Raw genomic sequence first — 25,080 nt, 5'->3', positions numbered from 1 at the left:
ACTTCGTTAAAATGATTTCTTGATGTCTTCTTCGAAAATAAGTTTGACGTGTTTTTGCAAATTTTTCGTTTTTTATAGAGGCCGAAATATAGAAGATAGTAGGTTTTAAAACTGATACACTGTATAAAATACCGATAAGTTCTTATTAGGACTATATTCACAAAGAAAATTATCTCATAACAACTTTCAAGATTACCGAGCCTCTTTTTAGTCAAACGTCATTTGGATCTCTATGTCAGTGGACCTTCTTTTCTCGTCGTGCAATCTCGTAAATTCCACAAAAAGTATCATCTGGAATGGGCCAGAAAAATACTAATTGGCAGAAATCTACCCTCCAGGAAGCTGTTCCTTTCCTTGAGGGTTTCAAAAACTATATTTACCGCAGGTCCCAAGTTCACTTCAACTTTTTTCCTCTTCAATGACTCCCTGATATTTTCGTTTGTATATAATGAATAATAATTCAAGATTATTTCACGGAGTGAATTCCAAGGACACCATACATCTTTCGCGATAACTTACAACATTGTTGATTCCCCACTGAAGACGAATAACTTCGAATTTATTATTATTATATAAATAGAAAATTCGGAACGGACATCGGTATGCACTTGACCACAAAATATCGCACGACTGACCCAAATCTCCTTTCTCCGAAACATATCAATTTGTGTAGAACCTCGAGGCATATTTTATGCCAATTATCCGATTTCGAAATCTTTTATGAAGTGCTATCAGGTCCCCGCTTCACTGAATTGGATGAGTAATGATTTCCAGGGAATATATTTTGTAAAAAAATATACGAGTACACTGCTTAATACCGCCTCCTTACGCTGGCCAATCAGATTTAACTGCAGTGGGCTGGCAGAATTCTGTTGGAGTGATCAGTTACGTTTTTACGTCTGTGGTGTGTACATATAAGGTATTTTGAAGTTTAAAATTTTCAAAATGTCAAGTACTGATACGGCTGAAGAAACTGCTAATTTGCGTCCCTACCCTCCAGCTGAAAAAATTTCCTGTATCCAGCCGCATATTATTAAAAAAAATCAGTCGTTCCTTAGTGTACAAGCAGCCTTGTCTAGAAGATCAAGTACACTATGCATGATGATGTTTTGGAGCACTCTGTTGCTTAGATGGAACATTCTTCATATGCAGTTGTCATAGAGGTGATAAATATTTTATATAAAGACAGCATCTCGATTAGCGTACATTAATTAAAGTACATTTGCTTAAACAGCGGAATAATTAATTATTCTCAAGTTTCCGTTCTACAGACGTACATAACTGAGTTTGTTGAAGAGTGGAAAATGTAGTATTTGACATCGCAAATTTCGAAGGAATCTTTATACATGAATTTTATTAGTTCGGACTCACATTGTCTTATATGATTCTCATTTGATTCGAAATATACAGTGTGACCCATTTTTAATAGAAACACCCCCCTAAAATTTGAAGTTGTAAACCGATTTTAATATTTTTTTTTTAATGTCAAGTACTGAAAGGTCTACCTTGGGACAAAATTTGAAATGTTTATTAAAGTTTCAGGGCATACTACGATATTTTTTCTTAGTCAAATATAGGGATTTTTTATTAGCGATTTTTTTATTGAGAAAATCACTACGCCACTGGATTTAGAGTGCCTCTGAACAAGTATGACCAAAATTTCATGAAAAAATATTCATTATTAACAAAGTTATGACAACTCAAAAATTCGAAAACTCACACAGCTAACAGTTACGAAAAACACCCTATATCAACAGATATAGCCATGAGAACAATGTTTTTATGTTTTCAACAATAAAGTTCCGCCAGATAAAAAAAAACAAATAGCGTAAATATTTTTAATGAAAATAACGGAATTACATTCAACTTTTCACGCAAATTAACTAAAACTAAGATTTAATATTTCAATTTAAATCTTAGTTGCCATGGAAATGATATTACAGTTTAACACTTGTGAAAGATTTAAGTATACTATTGTCAACAATATTCACCTTACAGTTCTTCGAATTATTTTGTGTCATGGCTGCAAGATTGAGCGTAAGAGAGAAATTTGAAATTGTACGCTTTTCGGGAGATGACGTTAGAAGTGCTAGAGAAGTTTGTAGAGTATTTATTGAGAGACATTCAGATCGTCCTCGTATTAGCTGCGGTACGGTAAATGAAATAAATAAAATATTCAATGAAACTGGTGCAGTATCAAAAATGATGGTAAAGAGTAATCCTGTATAAAGACGAAACAGGAATGATCAAATCATGTTAGATTATTTCGGAAATAATTCTAATGCCAGTATAAGGAATGCCACTTTAGATTTGAATATTCCACGAGAAACTATTCGGAGATGTCTCAAGGCGAAGAATATTAAACCTTTCAAGCCAAAATTTTTACACACACTTCAAGAAGGCGACGAAGCAAGACGCCTGGAATATTGTTTATGGGCCCAAGGGGAATATTTAAACAATAGAAATTTCCTAAAAAATATTTTATATGCCGACGAAGCCACTTTCACTATAAATGGAGTAGTGTCATCACAGAATTGTCGCTATTGGGCGCTATTTAAACACAGAGTTTTGGGATGCTATTCACGAGCTACCAATCAATGAACGATCAAATTTAATTGTCCAGTTAGATGGGTGTTCAGTTCATTATGCCAGAGCTGTGAGGCAATGGCTTAACGAACATTTTCCAAACCGATGGATAGGCCGTGGTAGTCCGTTTATAGAGTGGCCACCCAGATCTCCAGACCTCACAGTTTTGGACTTTTTTCTCTGGGGACTTCTCACACAAAAGGTTTACAAAAACCGCTCAAGAGATAGAAATGAACTTTGTGCAAGAATTCGACAGGTATGTGCAGATATTAGCCCTCAAGAACTAAGGAACGTAATCAGAAACATTCGTAAGCGCTACGACACATTTATCGAAATATGTGGTGGATTAGTAGAGGCTACTAGCATATGAGTTAGAATTAATTGTTGCACTGAATCGAAACATTTCAATAATTAGTTATTAGTTACGTTTATTAAAATTTTTTGCTTCATTGTTAGTTGAATTGTGTGAATGAATTCCGTTATTTTCATTTAAAATATTTACGCTATTTGTTTTTCCATCTGGCGGCACTTTATTGTTGAAACCATAAAAAAATGATATATTGTGACTGTTAGCTCTGTGAGTTTTCGAATTTTTGAGTTGTCATAACTTTGTTAATAATGAATATTTTTTAATGAAATTCTGGTCACACCTATTTAGAGGCACTCTGAATCTAGTGGCGTAGTGATTTTTTCAATAAAAAAATCGCTAATGAAAAATCCCGATTTTCGACTAATAAAAAATATCGTAGTATGCTCTGAAACTTTAATAAACATTTCAAATTTTGTCCCAAGGTAGACCTTTTAGTACCTGACATTTAAAAAAAATTATTAAAATCGATTTACAACTTCAAATTTTAGGGGGGTGTTTCCATTAAAAATTGGTCACACTGTATGAGAGAACAAATGAAATTATAATGAATAGCTAAAATATCAAGTATATTACGTAATAAAACATGAGTTAAAGCATACTGTCAATCACCATGAAGACATGTACGACATGTTTGAAGAACAGTTTGAGCAAACGTAAGACCTCATGATGGATAATGGAAGTTATCATTCTTGAAAAGTTGAAAGAATACCAACTAATGTATGGAGAAAAAATAGGATGTCATTGAGTGGCCAAAAACATGCCACTCGATGAGAATATGTTTGAAAAGAACTATTCTTCATAGTATCCTCAAATAACTGTATTACCAAACATGTGCCAAACTTACTGACTGTTATAAGAAAACAAGTATACCTGAGGCACTAGTCAATCTAATAATAACTGGAATCAATGAAGTCGCCCCGGAGCGCCAATTAATTTTTGTTGTTGTTTTATAATTTCGTGATTTGTATTGAAAAGTTCTAGACAAAATATAGTAGCTATATAAGGAGTCATTCAAATGCGAAAATGTATTGAACATGTTATAAAATAAGAGGACTACTTGTGGAAATCAGACCATTCAGTTGAGGAAATTGTTAAACCTCCAATAATTACATTCGACGAGAATTCACAGCATTCTGATGATAACACTCCGTAATTATAAACATAGTTATTAGTGTTATTGAATAGTTCATTAATTGATTGAATACCGAAACGCACGTCACTGCAGGTATAAAACAACCCAAACGCTCATAAAATCTTTTGTTTTTGACCAATTTGCGATACAAAAATAGATTTAATTGATAATGAGCATTTATTACTTTTTACTATTATGAAACACAATACTGAAAAGACATTTTTGAATTGCAAGGGTCTAACTTTACTTCGATCGTGATAATAGTATCTTAATACAAAATATGACTTTCTCGAATAAAAATTTCATATTGAAATTCCTACGTTCTAATCAGTTATGGGCTTGTTTATTTGTCTTTGTGGAAATCGGTGTGCTTTCTGTAAACACATTTCACTCCACAAGCGCCCTCTGCGTCTAGTGGTGGTGTATCGAACCTGAAATTGCGCAGTGCCTATTCTGTAACGAACAAATTGCGGTGACATTTGACAGAATAATGCACGAGTATTAAAATTTTATTGAAGATACCAGTAACACCCGATATCATTTTGACACCAGAAAATGAGGTTCATTTTAATGAACAGACATAATAATAAAAAAATTGGAAACAGCTTGGTTTACAAAAAGTTCTGAGATCTCGCTTTTGAAAGCGAGTGTCATGGAAAGGACTATGGCGTAATTAAATTACATTTCGATTTTGATTCAAAATGGTTTTTCTGATGTTGCGAAGGCCTAATTCCATCTCAGGTAAGCTTAAAATAATTATTAGATATTGAAGATATGAAGGTGACCAATGTTTCTTCACAGGACTCTTATTTCATCCCTCAATGGGATGTTTTTTTATAAATATGAATATATGCTTTACCAAATTTTTTGGAACGTTTGTAATTTTGAACAATTTTGCTCAGTTGTAAGGACCCCAATAATCTGGCTGTTATTTGAACCCAAGTCATGTAATCTCATTATTTACAATTAAGTTTTGACAAAGTGCTTGAAACACTGATTTTCATTAATTTTATATCTTCCCCTTAGCTATATAGATTAGAAATTAGTCAACATCTAACCTTTCAGTGCATGTGTGTAATTGTTACTGCTAAACCATTTACTCATAATTTAATTTCTCCTACTTTTGATTATCTGATATTTCTGAAACTAACTTTATTTATCAGTAGTTTTATAAGCATTTCAAATACAATGAACATATTCAAAAAACACTTTATTGTGAGATTTTCACTGAACAGTTTTACAAAAACGCAACAAGTGTTTCGCCATACAATGGCTTCTTCGGGCGTGTAAAGTCACGCCCAAATGGCAAAACACATGTTGCATTTTTGTAAAACACGCCATTTGGGCGTGACTTTACACGCCCGAAGAAGCCATTGTATGGAGAAACACGTGTTGCGCTTTTGTAAAACTGTTCGGTGAAAATCTCACAATAAAGTGTTTTCACTTCAGGAGTATTTTGACCTGACAGTTCTGGCGCCCAAGCCTACTTAATGGTCACATCAGTTGTTAAAATCTACTGCAAGATATTACGTCATACCAGCCTCCTTTTAAGAGTTCACGAGCATGTAAATTGTTTCCTTCATGAAAAACGTTACCAAAATTTTGGCGCCCAGCGTGGGCTTTTTTACAAGCTCCAAAAAGAGGAAAGTAAACTTTAAATTAAATCAAACACATCAATTCATTACGTTTTACAGATTCAATTGTGCATCTGCAGGAAATGTATATATTGTAGTATTAATTGGTTTATGATAAAAAAAATACAGAGGAGTATATAAGACATGACAAATGATAATACAAGCAATGAAGATCTCAGTACCAAGCCTTGAAATACCTCATAAGTGATTCTGTTGTACAAATCCGGTTTTATCTATTTTGTGCGAGGTTATTTCATGACCAAAAAAAACATTAAAGTAAAATACATATTTACATGAGCACATACCTTTCTTGCCATAAATCTACAATGTTTACTAACTAAAATCCATTATAAATTGACTTATCACAGACACCCAAATCCGCATTCGCTCAATTTCACCTTCGCATTTATTAGATTCCTTCGATGCTCTGTTTGTTTTAACAGCGAAATTATTTACGACCATTGGATACTAAACAAGACAAGAGGTAAACAGATTCCTTTCAATATTTTCTGAGGAGCATATTTCCAGTTTAATTAATAACTGAGAGTTATGGCACTTTCAAATCTTGATAAAAAGATAAGAAGTTCACAAAAAGGCTCAGGAATGTGGTTACACTGAGAAAAAGGTTGAGGTCAGTTTTACCGCTTTTCGCAAAATGTCAAAAACTTTCCAGAGTTTATCCAGTCCATCACTGGACATTTTATAGTTGTCATCATGAAATTATTAATTGAAACTATAACGGGAAATTACTGCCACGATCTATAGATTGTAGATCATTTTCGAGGTGATTGAAAATTTGGGGTTTTGAGACAAGATCAATTAGTTTCCTGAAGGCTAGTTTTTGGGCGTCAAAATGCATTATTGTTACTTCTTTGAGGAACTGGACCTGAGTAAAGTATAACAAGTTTCCATTTCAATGAGACGTACCGTCAGTTTCCAATAAAAAGTAACTTTTTCTGGAAATGGAGGTATCAAATTGTTTACTAAACTCAAAAAATGCATCTATCCCAGCTTTCCTATCAAGTAGTATTGCGCGAATAGATCGCTATCATATTTCCCTGGCTGATGCATCGAAAGAAGAAGAAATTTGATACAAAAGGAGGCGATCTTCTATGCATACTTTTTGACTCACTTGCAAAGGAGGGTGCTGCAAGCACCTGTCATTGATACCAAACAGTTGTTGGACTACAGTAGGGATGACCTACGATGTCCAATAACCCTTCTTACAGGCCACTGTCATTTAAATCATCATATGCAGAGATTCGAACTGTCGGAAGACAATGTGTGTTGCCTCTGTTTGGAAAATGATGAAACAGCAGAGCACAAACTTTGTGCCTGCCCCGCTGGGGACCAAATCAAGTTTTTAGAGTTTGGCAGAGCCGTACTCTTATCATCTGACCTGAAAGACCACTTACCATACAAACTTATCGGCTTCGTTAAGAAGCTGGGTTTATTTGGTCGAGTGTGAATAGGTGTGGGCAACAATAAACCCTTCGCGGGTTGCGGTGAAGGGTCGAATAGACCCACTCACTTTGAACCTAACCTAACATAACCATCGTTCCCCACCTCTGTTGCAGTCGTGCATCAAGAAACTTTCAGCTTTTATATAAGAACGAAGATCTGACATTCACGGACTCTTGCTCTACTGGAATATGAAAGATACTGTTGTAAAGCGTCTCCTAAAAGAAACGCCGGCCACCGCTGGTCGTCATAAATCAGTTGTAACGTGACTAAGATCGCGTCCAACTCAACAGGCGCTCGCGACCGTTCTACCGGCTTCGATGGGCTTCTGAGAAATTCTCTACCGGTTTCGGCATAGTTAGTTTGCCGTATATAAGCGCGACCCACATCTAGACCGTGGAAGTCAAGTTTAGTGGACAGTGCGGTACAGAGCGATCTAATATGAATAATAGTTAAAGTTTCAATTGAAGTGTTTGGTTGTATTAATAGTGAAATAAAGTTTAGTTTAGTGTAGTCAATGATTATTTAACCCACTGAAAAACCCGTGACAATCTGTATCTGTAGATTAGGGAGGGTGAGTGTAGGCCCACAGCACTTAGGCCACATGTGACCTATTGTACATCCTCCCAAGGAGTTGTCCTTCTGGGTCATCGTCCATTCTGTCCTTTCCAGGAAGGTGGACAGGTCTCTGGGAGACATCTCCTTTATATTGGCAGGTGTAGGCCAAGACTCGCCGAACACACACTCTCTTATTGACGATAACTCCGGACATTCGCATAGGACTAGCGTGACAGTTGCATCTTCCTGTTCACACATTCTGCATAGAGGTGTGTCCACTTGCACCATATTGTGGAGGTGTTTCCTTAGTTAACAGCGGCCAGTCAGAAATCCTACTGTTAAGCGTAGACGTTTCCTGGTCTTCGCCAGATATTTCTTCGGCGCCAGCTTCCCAGAGTCGCCCAAGGTGATCCTGGCAAGATTGCATACTTTGATTTCATCCCATCTGTTTAGGGATTGAGCATGGGTGTGACGTTTCGCTAGTTCCGCAATTGTCGAAGTCATCAGGCCATTGGAACCACTGGGTCCAGCCGCTTAGCTTAGCTTAGTCCAGCCGCTTCCTTGGCTCAAATGTCAGAAATGTGATCACCTTTACTCCTATCGTGCCCTGTGCACCTCAGGATAATGTTATTATCTACCGAGGCTTTGGCTAGATCTTGGTGGCACTCTAGTACTAGTCCTGAGGTAACACGTTGTCTGTTCAAGGATGATAGGGATTGTCTGCTATCAGTGCAGATTGTTATGTTTTTGCCAGAAATTCCTTTCCTGGTTATTTCTTTTGTGGCGATTGAGATACCAGCCAGTTCTGTTTGGGACAATACGTTCACATATATACAAATGGACGAGTCAGATGACTCACGAAAAAGCAAAAAGTCTGTTACATTCAACAATAAGATCGTTCATTCATTCATTTGTTTATTTGTTCATTCGGACATTTGTTCATTCGTTTTGCCGTTCACTCATTTGTACGTTCACCCCTTCGTTAGTTCATTATTTCTTTCATTTTTCCATTCATTTATTTATGTAATTTTCCAACAGTCAAAAGCCTCTCACATGGATAACTGATAATTGTCTCAATCGTATGGCATGGATTTAGGAGTTCCTCAAGGATCTATTTTGGGACCTCTAATTTTTTTTACTTCACATTAATGACATGCCAGACTATGTTAGCACGAATTGTATTGTCTTATATGCGGATGATACAACTCTAGCAACTAATGCTGAAAGTCCCGAGGAACTTCAAGATAAACTGAACTTATTGTCATTTGATTTCACGAATTAGTGCAAGAAGAATTCATTAGTAGTGAATTCAAGTAAAACAGTATTGATGCAATTTTACTCTAGAACAACCAGAAAAATTGAAGAATTTGTTGTTAGGGTAGGAAATGAGAACATTGAGTCATCAGATAAAACCAAATTTCTTGGTACCTTGATAGATAGTAATATGGCATGGGAATCAAGTATAGCACAAGTTAGTAAATAAGTTATTTCGGGTTACTTTGCTATTAGACAGTCAAAATCATTATTTAACAGAAAACAGCTGCTCAATGTTTATTTTGCCCTGGTATATTCCCACATTTCCTATAATATCGCTGTATGGGGTTGCTCCACCAAGCTACATAAAATATTTGTTTTCCAGAAATGATTTATGAGCTTAATATTCAAATTAGACTACCGGGAGTCATGTAAAACATATTTTATTGAAAATGGAATTATGTGTGTACCATGTATATACATCTACAAGTGCATACTATTTTCTAAGAAATACATAAATGATCATCACCGAAATTCTGAAATGCATTCGTACCCAACGAGACATGGTGATTTGATAAGACTTCGACAGCATTCAACCTCGTTTTTTGAAAACTGCCCGTCTTTTGCTGGTGCAAATTTTTTTAATAATCTACCTCTCAGAATTAGAAGTGAAAAAAGCGATATTATCTTCAAAGCTAAACTTAAAAAGTTTCTGATTAGCGGTTGCTTTTACAGTATTGCAGAATATTTGAGTCAATGTGAGGATTAATAAATAGATGCTATGTTAAGTTCTATTTGCCAACTATTTTATCTATACCTATATGTATGTCCGTTTATTTGCGTTCATTTATACGTTCATTTATATGTATGTGTATTTATATTTATGTTTGTATGTATATATTTTAATTTCTATAAGACGTATCCTATATCATTTTTTGTTATCTTAAAGGATGTAATAAATATAATAATATAATAATAATATATAGGTTAAATACAGTAAGACAAGTGCTTCAAATATACTAATATACTAAATACCGAAATTAACGATTCTGGGTGAAAATCTGAGAGGCAGTTTCAACAGTACCTATATTGTTAAGAATCGAAGTTGAAATCACATGAATAAGACATGTTGAAATGGTCATAAATTTCAAAATTGTACTGCTACTGTCATACAGGCCGTTTTTTTTAACTGACCCCACTATTACTGTTTTGGAAACGGTGAGACCTACAATTGAATTGAATTGAATAAAAGATTTATATTTTGGGAAACAGCAATAATCTGTTTCCAGATCAAAAATATCGTGGTTGTTTTTGAAATAGTCGCTTAAATCTGGAATTGTCGAATTTCGTTATTGGCTCTATCGCCTCCATTTGGAAAGATATAAAAAAGGGGAGGAAACTTCCAATTCTGTTTCATATTTGTTATAATCTAATATGAACAAATTTGCAATGCAACGTTTCGTTCATTAGATTCATCATCGACTTTATTTTTTTGAATACGGACCTCTAGTTTTTTTCATAGATTTTTGTAGCCACTGTAATAACAAATTCAGCTTTGTGTTACAATACAGAATCGTATTTAAAAAATAAAGATGATAAAATGTTATGAAGGAAACGTCGCATTGCAAATCGACTTATATCGGATTATGACAAGTATGAAACAGTATTGAAAGTTTCTCTGTCTTGCGGTAGAGCCAAAAAACGAAATTCAACAATTCTAGTTTTTGGTGAATATTTCAAAAATAACCACTGATATCCTCGATATGAAAAGAGATTATTCTGGTTCTCTAAAATAGGAAACTTTTGCCCAATTAAACCAACCTTCTAGGTCTTGTCGTTTCCGAAATAGTAATAGTGGGATCAACTGGAAAAAAGTTTCTAAAATAAAGATATTCTGACTGATCGGTATGCAAAGTAAACAATACAATTTTGATAATCTTGAAGAGATCAAAAATTTCAGAAACTCTAAGGAGGGGACCTGAATGTCATTATTTTTCCATATCTCAAATTTAACTTTGCGATTATTGCTATAACACCCCGTAATAACATACTAAAGTGGGAATCGATGTTCATGACGACAAAACATATTGATATTGATGTTATTTGGAAGATACTATCTTGATAGTGCCAATATTTACGCTATGGAAACATTGATAATGGCGCTTTTCATTCGATAACGATATTAATAGCGTTTTTTATCACTTTCATCGGTTAAAATTGAATTGGATTCAATATTGAAATCCTCATCAGTCATAATGTTGATAAACCAACTGACAGGAGAAATTTTACTAATATAATGAGTTTCAAGCAATACATCATGATAAAACATTTGATTTTACATCGAAGAATGAGTTCTAAAAAGTTATTAGCTCAATTTCCTAAAAGCAATGTATATACATTCAAAAAATCATCTCTTGCCTTATATCCAATTGAAGCTGAGGAAGAATCTAAGGCAGACCTATAGAAATGAAGGAAATTGACACTTAAAACATGGACACTATTAGGAATTGAACTCATGAAGTATGTTACCATTTTCTGAATGAATTATTCGTTTTCTAAAATCTTGCCAGACCACTTTGCAGTTTGTACACTGATTTCACTTTTCTTAATCTACTGTTCAATAGAAAAGACACGGAGAGACGCTAGCTTGTTCCTAGTGCAAGTCTCTAGAGCGTTTCTAATCTGAATTTGTATTGCCACGTGATCCGCCCGAGTTGCCGGGGACCTGCAACTGCTCTTAGGATGAGATCCTCATCCAACGCGTCCAGTGCTGTAGTATCAAAGGACTTAACGGTACCACGGATATCGTTATAGTTATAACAAACCGTCGGAAATTGATATTGTGTTTAGTTTATTACTGTTGTTATTATTGTTTTCAGTTTTTGTAGTTGGTTATTGTTGTTTGTTTTATTTTTAAATGATTAGAAAAGGGGGGAGATGTAAAACAGATATTATTAAAGGAAATGTTTGCTGCTTCAATGATTGCAAAAACAATGCCTACAATTTGTAGTGAGAAATTTTATAGATTCCTGAAAAATCCCGAAAGGTGAGTAAGTACCTAACAAGTTGTTCAATCTGTATGATTTTTATTCTAGGGCGAAAATATGGCTGGAAGCATGCTGCAGACCTGATTTGCTTAACAAATTAGAAACACTGTACAAAACCGGTTATCGTTTAAGTGACAGTCATTTTTAAAATGATGTGATGATAAGTAGCCATAAGAAAAAAATTTACTACAGAATGCTGTACCAACGATATTTATATGGACGTCAAAGTCAAGTAGGTATAATACTGTCTTTTATAATGATTATGCTACTGAAGAATATCAAACAATACCTTTTACCGTTTCGTCATTTTCAATTTCAGGAACCTCTGGGACAGGCGACACACCATCATTAGATTTGGTCATCCCTTCTACTTCAAAGTCATCCCCAAACTCTTGTTTTTTGTTATTTCACATGAGTACTTATTTGCAACACATTATATTATATGTATCAACATTACAGAAAAAATTAATCAATACAAGGAAGAAATAAAAAGAAACAAAAAGAAAACACACATTTAAAACTGCGGTGAACATTTTCCTAAATGGTCAACGGCCGGATTTTTTGCTCGGGCTGGGCGAACGACGATATCAACACATGTGTGAACCGCATGTTTCAAGGGTTGGACTCTTGAAGAGCCGGTAAAATCGCTGTACGGAATAAGTAACTTACCACAAAATCTTGTATAATATCCTTAAATTTCGATTTTATATGAGCGCACGCCTATGGTAAAAGAAGGAAATCGGCTCCACACTTCGTTTCGAGGTCACCGAGAACTTTGTGAATGAAAGTAGTGGGAGTTGACTTACTGGTTGATTATTTTTACTGTGTTATGACATCATACAGTGGGCAAGAAATAAACATTTGAAGCCTTATCAAAGCAAGGTAATGAATATATTCAACTCTATATTTTCTTCTGTTTCCCAAAAAATATTTATTTATTCATCAATTTCTATTTTTTTACTTTCAAAGTAGCCCATCCCCCTCAGATATCATACACTTGTGCTAGCGTTTTTACAAACCTCGAAGCAGTTCTGATATGAACTTTTTGGTATGTATTTTAGTCCAGTCATTATAGTAAGTTCACCTCGGAATTCGAGATACCCAGCTGTAAGTCTGTAAATACTTGTATATTGACACCCTAAAAGTTGTCTCAAAACCTACATATGGTAGGGTGTAAGCAACTATTAAATTTCAAGGTCAAATTCACAAAAATCGGTTTTTTGCGCTTTTTTTGAAAATATCTCATTTCCTATGGGTTTTTTGCTATTTGTATTTGTTATCAATATTGTAGAATACAAAATTCTCTACAAATTTTGTTGGAAAAATTTTTTATACGGTGAACCGTTTTCGAGATAGAGGGCGGAGAGCACGCGGTCACAGCATCACTTCAGGTCAACCGGTGCCTCCGGTCGAAAACGCGCCATATATAGTTGATGAACTATCGATAAATCAATGATTATAAATATTTGTCAATTTTTATTAACTATTATATTATATTTTATCATTTTTTTCCTAACTTATCCACTTTTTATTCAGTATTAATTTATTTAACAACACTTACCTGCCCATGTAATTGCAGAATTGTTAATGAAAATATAGGAATTATATTTGAATTTTAACCTAATTAATATTTATAACTTTTTACATGATGAAAAAAAAAACAAATAAATTATGAATTAATCTTTTTATTAAAAAATATCATTGAATACATTTATTTTTATTGAAAGTAAAGAAATGGAATAAAGGGTACAAAAACTACAATTTATAATTTTAATCATCTTCTTCCTCTTCATTGTCGTCTTCTGGCTGCTGGTAAATTTCAAACTGGTCTTCATTATCGTCTTCAACGACATTTGTCTCAAGTTCTTCCATGATTTCGGGGTCAAAGGTTCCATCTTCGTTAATGTCGCTCTGATATGGTAGAGCATTGAGACAAGCTTGCCCATTACATTGGCCACAAGCTAAAGAGCATTGCAAGCCCGCTTTCCTGCATCCGCATCGCGAACCACAACCACTCTTGCAGTTGCAGAAAATTGTATTTAGCAAATCTTCCGGAGCAGGTGGTAAAATTGTCATGATAGGCTCCAGAAAATCGTTTCGCATTGCCCAACCCCATACCTGGGGTTCCAAATCATGTCCTAACCAAGTTTGAACTTGATAATATACACGGTTGAAATGTTGATGAGCAGCTTCACTTGTTGGTGGAATATTTGAAAGCTGCACAGGTTTGTTAAGTTTTGTAGACTTGACGTAATGCATATAACGAAGATGATCGAGACTTTTCACAGATTTCGGAGCATTATAGACTGCCAATAAGATTTGAGTTCCACTCTCTAATAATCTCTGGGCCGAACAATTTTCTTCCTCAAATGCTGCAGCTAGTTCATCCAAATTTGTCAGTTTCTCAATTTATTTATAATCATTGATTTATCGATAGTTCATCAACTATATATGGCGCGTTTTCGACCGGAGACACCGGTTGACCTGAAGTGATGCTGTGACCGCGCGCTCTCCGCCCTCTATCTCGAAAACGGTTCACCGTATAAAAAATTTTTTTAAACAAAATTTGTAGAGAATTTTGTATTCTACAATACAAAACCGATTTTTGTGACCTTTGACCTTGAAATTTAATAGTTGCTTACACCCTACCATATGTAGGTTTTGAGACAACTTTTAGGGTGTCAATATACAAGTATTTACAGACTTACAGCTGGGTATCTTGAATTCCGAGATTCTTACCTAATTTAAGCTTAAATGACTGGATTATTTGAGGTGTCTCAGCGTTTCGGTTTTCAAATCCTCAATCATCGCAAAACGCCATCCTTCCATGGCACTCTTTAATCTTGGGAATAAGAAAAGTTCGCATGGCGGCAAATCTGGTGAATACGGTGGCAAAGGCATGATTACGGTGTTGTTTTTGGCCAAAAAATAACAAACTTCTAACTTCCATGTTCATGTCTCAAACGAAACAGCTAAAACTGTGAACATATGTTCGAGACGGGTGAACCAACATGAAAAAAATTTAAAAATCGCTGATCGAATGTAGGGGCGTAGCCCGCGAAATTTGAAATTTGAACCTTATTTTTTCAACAGTCCACGCATATCATATTATGTAGTTTTCCTGTGAATGATATCTATTTCGATTTGATAACCATTGTTTGTAAGACAAACTGAATGGAAAAAGTTATTTTAGTGAAATTCCTTGTTTGTACGAAAGTAGTTTTTCAAAAACACTTTTTCTTCCAATTTGTATATGAAAGAAACGTATCTCAATGAAGATTTGTTAATGTAGTCATTTCTTCCTTCCTTTCTTTGGTAGCTTTTCACATTCTTTCGTTTAATGATGGAGAAATAGCAAGTCAAAAAGCTTTATTGCCCAAAAATGATAATTTTAATATTTAATTGGGTTATGTATATGGTGATTCATTAATATATGGCAATCATTGGTAATATTCCTAATTATTATTATGAAAGTTAAAGTCTTCTCAACGAATCTTTAAAAAAATATCAGTAAGTTATGTGTTGTATCCAAAACATTTGAAAAACTCATCACTACCAAGCAGGAATGTGTCAGGATAAAAATTCTTCGTGTAGTAGCACAATTGATAAACGATTTCATGATGGAAATGACTAATGAGCAGCACATAATATGTCATAACGTATTCGGATCGCCAGGGTATTTATAACTCTTGCAGTCCAAGAATGCTCAAATAATTCAACCGACCCAAAATACTTGTGACCTAATATTGCTACCAAAACACTGGCAAAAAGAAAAATCTCATACATGCGGAATGTTTCGATGGCACATTTCATTTTGATTTTGAAAATGGAAAAAAGTGTTGATTCGACAAACAGACATTACGATTTAATGAACGGTGTTTCGCATAATATAAGGTATTCAAAAAATGAACCAAAATTTTCTATAGGATCAATATATGGAAACTATAGAAATTAAGAGGAAGAACTGGGTTCGAAACGTATTGAAAACGTCAAAAACCTCGAAAAGTGGGTGCCCCACGATTTGAACAAACGTTTGAAATTGTTACGTTTCGGGGTCTGCTCTTCTTTGCTTTTGCACAACCAACACGACCTTTTTTGAATCGCATCGTTATAGCAGGGGAGCCCACGATGCAAAATGGGGATTTACTCGAGCGTCATTGAGACATATTAGATTGCAAAGCTTAGATGATAAGAAGAAAAAAATGTTATATAATATATACCTTTTCATCGGTGGAGAAAGCGGCTATAGATTTTTAAATATGTAAAAAAATACTGTTGCATGGACATACTCGAGCGCGTCAGATATTGATAGCATCAATGTCCTACGTATTTTCAATAATGCTGGTATGTTAATCTGATCGTTTGCATGATGTGGGTGGTTGTACGTAAGGGTTAAAAGTGAAAAGAAAAAAAATTTAATCGAGCGCGTCAGATTTTCTAAGGGGGTGTTGAGTGCAACAAAGAAAAGCTCTCATTCAATATTCTGACGATTTCGATCTGACGCAGACTCGCGGCCATTATTATAATGTGCAAAAAAAATTCACCATTTTGAAATACTCAAGCGTGTCAGATTAAGGTATATATGGTTCATCTTTATGCTTTAGACGTGCTGTCTCATAATCTGATGATTATCTAGAGGGATTCGCTCAATCTGACAAAAACAATTTTTTTTATTTCAATTCATTGAACTTAAATAATTGAAAATCTCAGGAAATAGCATGCAAATAAATGAGTGTATGTTTTTAAAGTAGAATACTTGTATTTATAAGAAAATAATTTTTAAAAAATGCTCAAAAAAATTAAATTTTTCACAATCAATTGATTAATTAATGAAGAAAAGAGAAATGAAACTTTCTATGTTTTTTACCACTTTTATTTCTTCACCTACAATACCCCTCGAGATGACATAATAAGGAAGAAGAAGTTTAGGTTAAGAATGAACGAAATCTCGACTTTCAGAAAGGACAAAAACCAAAATAAATACATCTCAGTTCCATACCACCAATATACGAGGAACTTTGGAAATATTTTTAAGGAACTAGATATGAAGGTGGTTTTTAAAACAAGTCATACAATATAGAGGCTTTTGGGAAGTTCAAAAGACAAAGTCGAGAATTCGGAAAAGTCTGGAATTTACGAAATTGAATATAAGGACTGCGATGCAAAATATTATGGACAGACAAAAAGATCTATTAAAGTAGGATATAAGGAACACATAGCACACTTAAAATATAGAAGACCTGAAAAATCAGCAGCCGCCCATCATATTTTGCACAAAACCATTCCTTACACTTCAGTTCATTAAGATTAGTTAGACAAGTTAACAACAACAGGCAACTATGAGAGTGTAGAAATAAGTAAACACAATAATATTATGAATAACGATGACGGACCTATACCAAAGAGCATACTATATAGCTTGTTAAAATAAAATAATGTTGTTGGGTTTCCTGATCACTACATAAGGATACATTGCAAATATAAATTTGGAAAGGCAATATTGTGAAATTAATTTTTATATAGCTGAAAATTATATAAACATATATTGTAAAATAATAGATAAGGCAAAATTGTAAAATTAATTTAGGTTGGTATACCTGTATGGGATACATATATAGCATAAATAGGGTTAGCTCGTATTAGTTTCTAGTTTCAATCTTCCTCTTTGAAGATGATCACTTGATGATCGAAACACGTGTCGAGGTGTTAAAAATAACGATTTGGTGTTGGGAAAAAACTCCAGTAATATTCAGGAGTATATAGGTAAGCTGACTTGTGGCTCTTGTCCAAAACTGTATATTGGCTAAGCAGGGAGAATATTTTCGCCAAAGGATTAAAGAGCATAGAAGTAGTTTTATATAGAAAAGCCAGTTCGACATTTGCGAACCACCTTTTAGTAGAAGGACATGAGTTCAATCATGAATACGGTGTGTTACATTTAGAAGAGAAGAGTTCAGGAAATTCACTAAATGATCAATTAGAATTGAATAGCTCCCCGTTACTAAATATGTTTTCAAATGTGAAAACTGAGACATAAGCCCAGGTAATTTAATTCATTACAAACTTAGGTAAAAATCGGGTACTTAAAATGTAGGTAATTGTAGAATAAGGTGTATTTAGTATTGAATATGTAGAATTAGTTAGTGAAGACACGCCCGAAGAAGCCATTGTATGGCGAAACACGTGTTGCATTTTTGTAAAATTCATTTATGATACAAACATTTCACATATTGGTATACTCCAAATGTATATTTTTGAACCCATACTGGTTAAACTATATCGCAATAACATGAATAGTACAATTGTTGACACTACGTGCATCGTATATGCAGACGACATATCTGGCTCAATTTCGGATAAGGATGACAATCTCTTAAAGGAGAAATATAATAGGTATATCAATAATTCAAACATAGAGGAAACTCTCACTCTACGATTCTGCCACTGACCAAAAAACTACTCTGATATAGAAATCTCTGTGAATAATAACACAGTCTTTCAGGTTAAGATTTGTAAATGTCTAGGGCTCACTTGTATTAACTGAAAAAGTCATTGTGACATACTGACTTCTCTTATTTGATGCTGAACCTTGGATCAATATTAACTATTGACAAATTAATTAACTATTACCGGGCTCATATAGAATCTGGAATAAGGTATGGCATATGCCTTTGGCGTTGCTCTACACAAACCCCAATGTATTTATTGCTCAGAAACTGATTGTGCGAGTCACATCGGAGGTTGATCAAAGAACATCGTGTGATCCCTACTGAATTCTCATAAAATTCTGACTCTCACAGATATTGTCATCTTTGAGATGTGTGTTTATGTTCACAGTAACAAAGTAATCTGACGGCTAACTCATCTTCTTACCTTGGGCTTAAGTTGTTCAAATTAATTACCTGCAGCAGTGAAAGAAACCATAGCTATCCACCTTTTTTATCAAATAAATCAAAAAACTTTTTATTGGGCCACAATTTTCATAATATCAAGGAATTCATCAGATTTTGATCATTTTTACAATTTTGTATTTCCTAAACTATTCTTAAAGCAGTTTGTGTCATCTGTTGTATGTGCTTGAAAATTGTATTTATGTTTGAAGTGTAATTGATTAGACGCTAATTTTTTATAACGATTCCTATACAAATAATTTGTCTACTGGAAAATATTATATTATCATTATTATATTATCATTATATATTATCATTATTATTATCAATATGTCTTATTTTTTATACGTTTTTCACACAGAAAAATTCAAAACGTTACCGTTTTTTTATCCTTCCTCAGGGACCACCACTTGTAGCTCCTTCCCAAAACAATACTTTCATCCACTGTATCGAGAAAACCGTTCTCAGGATACAAATCACACCCCCGTTAGATCCACGTGCTGCGGGCGTGAAAAACAAATGTGAAACGCACGTCGTCGGATATCCTTCCGAGCCCGTCGCGACGCTCGCACTAGCGTCGAGAGCGTCGCCAGGCTCCGAGCCAGATCAGCTGTTCGAGTACTCTCCGGTTTATATTGGGAAATCCTGGGTTCGCTCGTCTACAGGGCGATCGCTGTTAGGCAGGGCAGATACCTGTGGGAGTCATGTCGAAACAAGTGGAATACTTTTTTATGATTTTTTGTTTTTCCCACTCAGAAACGCCCAATTTATGCCTCTGAATGATTTTCTGGTGGGTGTCCAAGAAATGAAATGTATTTGATACACTTTGTGACATTTTCATCGTTTCACAAAACTGCAACCTCCATTTTTTTGGTTTTATGAACGAGCATTATTAGTTACTAATTGGGAAGGAGTTGATATGACATTGTGTTGTTGTTAAAGTATAAACTTTTAATTATAATAGATCAACGGATATTGCTTTACATACCCCTACCATTCTGTAGCCTCACTAATAGAGGGGATTTCGAGTGGTCCGGAAGGTTCCAGAACATTCTTAAGCATTCGAGACTGCTTTGAAATGTTCCGCAATCACCCGGGATGTTCCGAAATGTTCCCGAAAGTTCCAAGCTATTACGAAACATTCTACAACATTCCAGAATGATGGAGACTGTTTTACAATTATGGAAAACCTTTATACTGCACCATGTAACTCCTCTGATCAGTCAAGAATAATCTGGGATGTTTCATGGTTTTTCCAAACGTTCCAGACTATTTTCGAACATTCCAGAATGATCCGGGATATTCTGGAATATAGTGAAATGTTCTAGAATACTCTCGAACTCTCTGGACTATTTAAAAAACATATATATATATATATATATATATATATATATATATATATATATATATATATATATATATATATATATATATATAACTACCTCCGTCATCACACAATCATCTGGGATGTTTCAGGTTTTTCCCGAATGTTCCAGACTATTCCCAAATATTCCAGTGAATGTTTTGGAATGCTTCCGAATACTCTCGAATGTTTTGGAATTATGAAAGGGCGAAACTCCCATCCTTTAAATCGTAAAAAGCATGCCCTTCACGTAACAAACCTTCTTCATGAACAAGCTGATGGAATATTATGATAAAAAAACTGTACTGGCAAAAAAAGTCGTGTCGCTGGTTATTCAATAAGAAAATGACAAAGTAAACTGGTTGAATAATATTCGCACTCACCATATGGCATGTCTTTTTCATAGTAAATTCCTTATAAAACACCTACTAATTTTTTTCTTGAACTCTGCTTTAGAACAGGCCAAACCGGTAGAAATTTTGACGTAAGGCTCCGTGAACCCGTCTGTTTGGACAAAAAATCCACAATGTATGAGCATTTTCAAAAATCGAAACACAAGAAAAGTAAAGATAACCTCAAAATCCTACACATACGTAGTAAAGTGAAAAAATGAATTTGTTGGAAGCCATGGAAATTAAAAACCAGTAAAATATATACCCCTAAACGAGCAACTCGATCTTTATCTGGTTTTCATCAATCTTATTTCGTTTTTTGTAGTCTACTCGTAAATAAAAATTATAGTTTTTATATTTATTTGAGGTTTGGTGTGAAAGCAAAATAAAATGTTATTTTACTTCTGATCCAGTAATCATTTATTAGCTCTGCTATACAATGATTTCAAATGATTCAGCAATTTCAAACTAATAAATTGTTTACTTTCACAAAAATTAGTTACATAAAATCAGACTTGCTAGAATCAATACCTTCTACCTATATATTTGGAAATGCTATGCTTTTGGAAAAAATGAGAAAAATGTGCCAAAATAATATTTTCTCAACTTGATGGAGAATGAAAATCATTCATTAACATAATGATGAAAATAGAGATTCTTCCATGTTATAGTTGAATGTTGACAATAGAAGAAAGGATTAAATTGTGCTACGAGTTGAATCCTTCATTTACCACAAATAACATTTTTTGTTTACGAATCGAAACGTTTATACCACTGGCTATCACTATTCTTCTATGTGCCTGTAAAAAAGATATGTTCAAAAAGAAAAATTTCACAAAACAATGTTTTTCAAAAAATGTTCACATTCGACAGGGATACACCCAATCTTTTTTCTGATTATTAGTTACTTATATAGCTCTGTTTTCAATTCTTATTTCTATTGTTATTGATGAATGAATCCCCAGACAGTACAATCATCACTAGCTAAGAATTTGACTCAATGAATTATTCAAAGGTCGGACTGTTTATTGTGAGTGAATATGTTTATAGGGGCGAACCCTCATCCGGACAGATTACTGTCAATATCAGTAATAAACGGTTACCTTTCATTCCCATTCATGCACTGTGATAGCCGATGGAAATCATTATTAATTTGAAACGTCCATTGACCATCTGAAAATGTTTTGATAGATATAAAGGGTCTCAATATCAATCGGAAACTAATGGAAAACTAAAAAATGATTGCTCTTCAGTAGGAAAACCTGTATTGTAATATGTTATATCTCACATGGATCGATAAAAAAATGAATTTTTCATTCGAAAAATAAAAGTTTTGTGACATATTTGTATTATGTAGGTACTAACATTTATATGAAGCAAATTGTTTATTTCCTATACATATTCCTTCTTATAATATTTGATATCAATATATCTCATTCATAAAACTGATTTTCACGCCTTGAAACCGAAAAGTATAAATCAGAAAATATGTATAAAAGGATTTTCTATTAACAGAAGAACTAATTGAAGTACAGATTGTCAAATGTAAGAAGAGCTTTCTTAATTCCGTTATGGTCCCGCCTACTAGATGTGCGTTCGTTAGAAAACTATGAGAGCGAGAGAGAAAGATAGAGAATTCTCAAGTATCTTCCTAGATTTAACAAGCTGTGAGTACCTTGTTTAATTATGATACGTACTGCGACCAACTAAAGTGTTTAATAATAGTAAAGAGCTAAATTCATTACCGTAAGTATCCCAGTTTACTTGTGAAAAAAAATTTCGAGCAATTGGTCATTGTTTTATAGTGACAGAAATAAAAACACGGTTTCTTAATTGGTGGTTATTGTTTTTCCCACTTTGAAGTTACTAGGAGTAGTTCTGAATATAGAGTTAACATGGAATCCTCATATCGCAACAGTAGGTATGTTCAGAATACATAGATAGATTTATTGAAGCTTTCAATTTAAACAAATGATAAAACTCAAGTCATAAAAATGATTACATTAACAATACAAATGTCAGTTAATATTAATATAAATAAAAGCACGTGGTATAGTTAAATACAATAAGTATATTAAAATGACAGAAACAAATAAGTAAATATCACAGATAAAGATTGATGAGTAGAATGTAATACTGAAGTTACTAGGAAGCTTAAATTTGATACAGACTGAAAATGGTTATTTGTCCATGAATTCTTGTAATGGATATAGCTCAATGTCACACAACAGATCAAAAACACGTTTTTTTAAAATTTGTTTTGTCCGATCTTCTTTGATGATCAAGGGTAAATGGTTGTAGAATTTAATTGATGCGTAATGCGGCCCATACTCTGTGTTTTTCAATCTATGTTTAGAAACAATATAATTGGATTTCTGTCGGGTGGAATACTCATGTCTATATTTGTCATCTTCAAAATTCGATTTGTTTTCGTTTACAAAAAGTACACAAACAAAAAAGTACATTATATATATATATATATATATATATATATATATATATATATATATATATATATATATCGTATATATAACATATACGATAAGCATTTTGTTACCATTGAAGGTACTACGACAATTATCTGTGTAATTCATATTGAACATTGTTTTCAATATACGTTTCTGCATTATGAAAATACGTTCCAGTTGTGTACTCCCTTCCCATACTAATATTCCATATTTCAGCAGAGGATAAACAGTACCATAATATGCCGTTTTCATTGCATCGATTGGCAAGTGACGTCTCAACAGTTGAATTGCATAACACTTATTTGCTAGTTTTTTTGCAAGATAGTCAATATGTACCTCATAATTCAGTTTATCATCTGTATAAATTCCTAACAGTTTTGTACTCGTTGAAATATCTAGTCTTTCACTACTGAGCTGAAAATACTCCGGAATAGAAATATTCATTTGAACAGTTAAAAAAATGCAGTGTGTTTAAGATGTGTTTAACAATAACTTGTTGGTATTGAAATATGTGGATGCTATAGAAATGCTATTTGAAATGGATTTTTCCAAGTTGAGGTTCCTGTTTACTGGTACAATGAGATTGGAATAATCTGCATAGCTCACAACTTTAGTACTTGATTTTTTGTAAATTTCAGAGAAATCATTTATTTATATAATAAATAGTAAAGGTCCAAGTACACTTCCCTGTGGTACGCCTTTTTCTATTTCAGTGAAGTCTGAGAAAAATTCATTATTTCGTTGCCTAATATATACTTTTTGCTTCCTGTTACTTAAATACGATTTCAAGAGATCCAAGGCATTTCCTCTTATTCCGTAATTAAAAAGCTTTCGTAGTAAAATGGAATGATCAACACAGTCGAACGCTTTACTGAGGTCCAGGAAGACGCCACAGGCACAAGAGTTTTGTTCAATTAAATATTGAATTTCATCCACAAAGTTGCACAAGGTTGTTTCAGTACTTTTCCCTTTAAGAAAACCATGTTGGAAATCATTGAACAAACCATGTGCCACAAAAAAATTCATAATTCTCATTGATATAATAACTTCAAATAGTTTGGAGAAAGCTGTTAACAAACTTATTGGTCTGTAATTATTCATGTCATTTTGTTCACCTTTTTTATATATGGGGATAACTACGGCCAGTTTCATTTGATCTGGATAGGTACCAGATACTAGGCAATCATTAAAAATGTGACAGAGAACTGGTAATAAGGACGGAATACACTTTTATAGAATTTTTGATGGCACATTGTCTATACCACGGCTCATTTTATTTTTGAGTTTATAGCTGGATTGGTTTATTTCTTCTTCACTCACTGGATGAAGAAATATCGAGTTGTGGTTTGTTTTGTTAGGGGTAGGATTTTCCCTGTTATGAAAACTCTCGATAGCTGGTACAAAGTTTACAAAATGGACATTAAAATCATTCGCTAGATTTACTCCGTCCCATGAGTATTAGGTAAAACAGGGTTGCTATTTCCTGCCTTGTTGTTGAGGGTATTTATCACATTCCAGGTGGTTCTCGATTTGTTGTCACTTTCTTCAATCATATTTTTGAAATAGTCACTTTTTGATTGATTCAAAAGTAGTCTGTATGATTCCTTGTATTCATTGTATATATTTTTGAATAGAGCACATGTTATTTCCAAGAAGATATTAGACACAGTATCACTAAAGATGTTGAGGCTAATCTATTTTGGACTGGTTAATTCAATACGTCAGAAAGGTTTGATCTTTTGGGGTTCCTCATCTCACTCTATATCCCTAAAGAAAATCTTGCGAGCTATATTCAGGTTTACCCCCGAGGATGCTTCAAGCAAATTGAAGTTTTAAAGCTATCCTGTGTGTACATATTCCAACTTGAAATGTACTTTAACAAACGAATTTAGCTTTGCAAAAAAGTGTAATCCACATACTTATAC

At 33.9% G+C, this 25,080-nt stretch overlaps 1 protein-coding gene and 1 long non-coding RNA gene across 9 annotated transcripts in view; one reads left to right on the top strand and one right to left on the bottom strand.

Annotated features, from left to right (window-relative positions):
- The window catches only part of Ptp36E (Protein tyrosine phosphatase 36E), a 131,731-nt gene extending 112,195 nt beyond the window's left edge, over positions 1–19,536 (bottom strand). For 6 of the 8 annotated variants that reach the window (XM_074181071.1, XM_074181073.1, XM_074181070.1 and 3 more), the window contains exon 1: positions 19,312–19,535. The gene's annotated coding sequence lies outside the window, so the exon portion shown is untranslated. Of the gene's footprint in view, positions 1–6,081; positions 6,246–19,311 lie in introns of those variants that run through there. The other 2 variants (XM_074181075.1, XM_074181072.1) reach the window with 2 other exon arrangements.
- On the top strand, positions 4,003–14,228 carry LOC141485078 (uncharacterized). Its single transcript, XR_012467001.1, has 3 exons — positions 4,003–4,829; positions 12,091–12,274; positions 12,362–14,228. It is a non-coding gene; the product is annotated as an uncharacterized lncRNA (long non-coding RNA).
- Positions 19,537–25,080: the final 5,544 nt, after the last annotated feature.

This window comes from Leptinotarsa decemlineata, unplaced genomic scaffold (assembly GCF_025532065.1).
Source record: "Leptinotarsa decemlineata unplaced genomic scaffold, Ldec_3_MD MMD2_tig00026307_RagTag_RagTag, whole genome shotgun sequence".
Taxonomy (NCBI): Eukaryota; Metazoa; Arthropoda; class Insecta; order Coleoptera; family Chrysomelidae; genus Leptinotarsa; species Leptinotarsa decemlineata.
The sequence above is the reverse complement of the archived record's forward strand: the minus strand, read 5'-3'. Positions and strand labels throughout refer to the sequence as shown.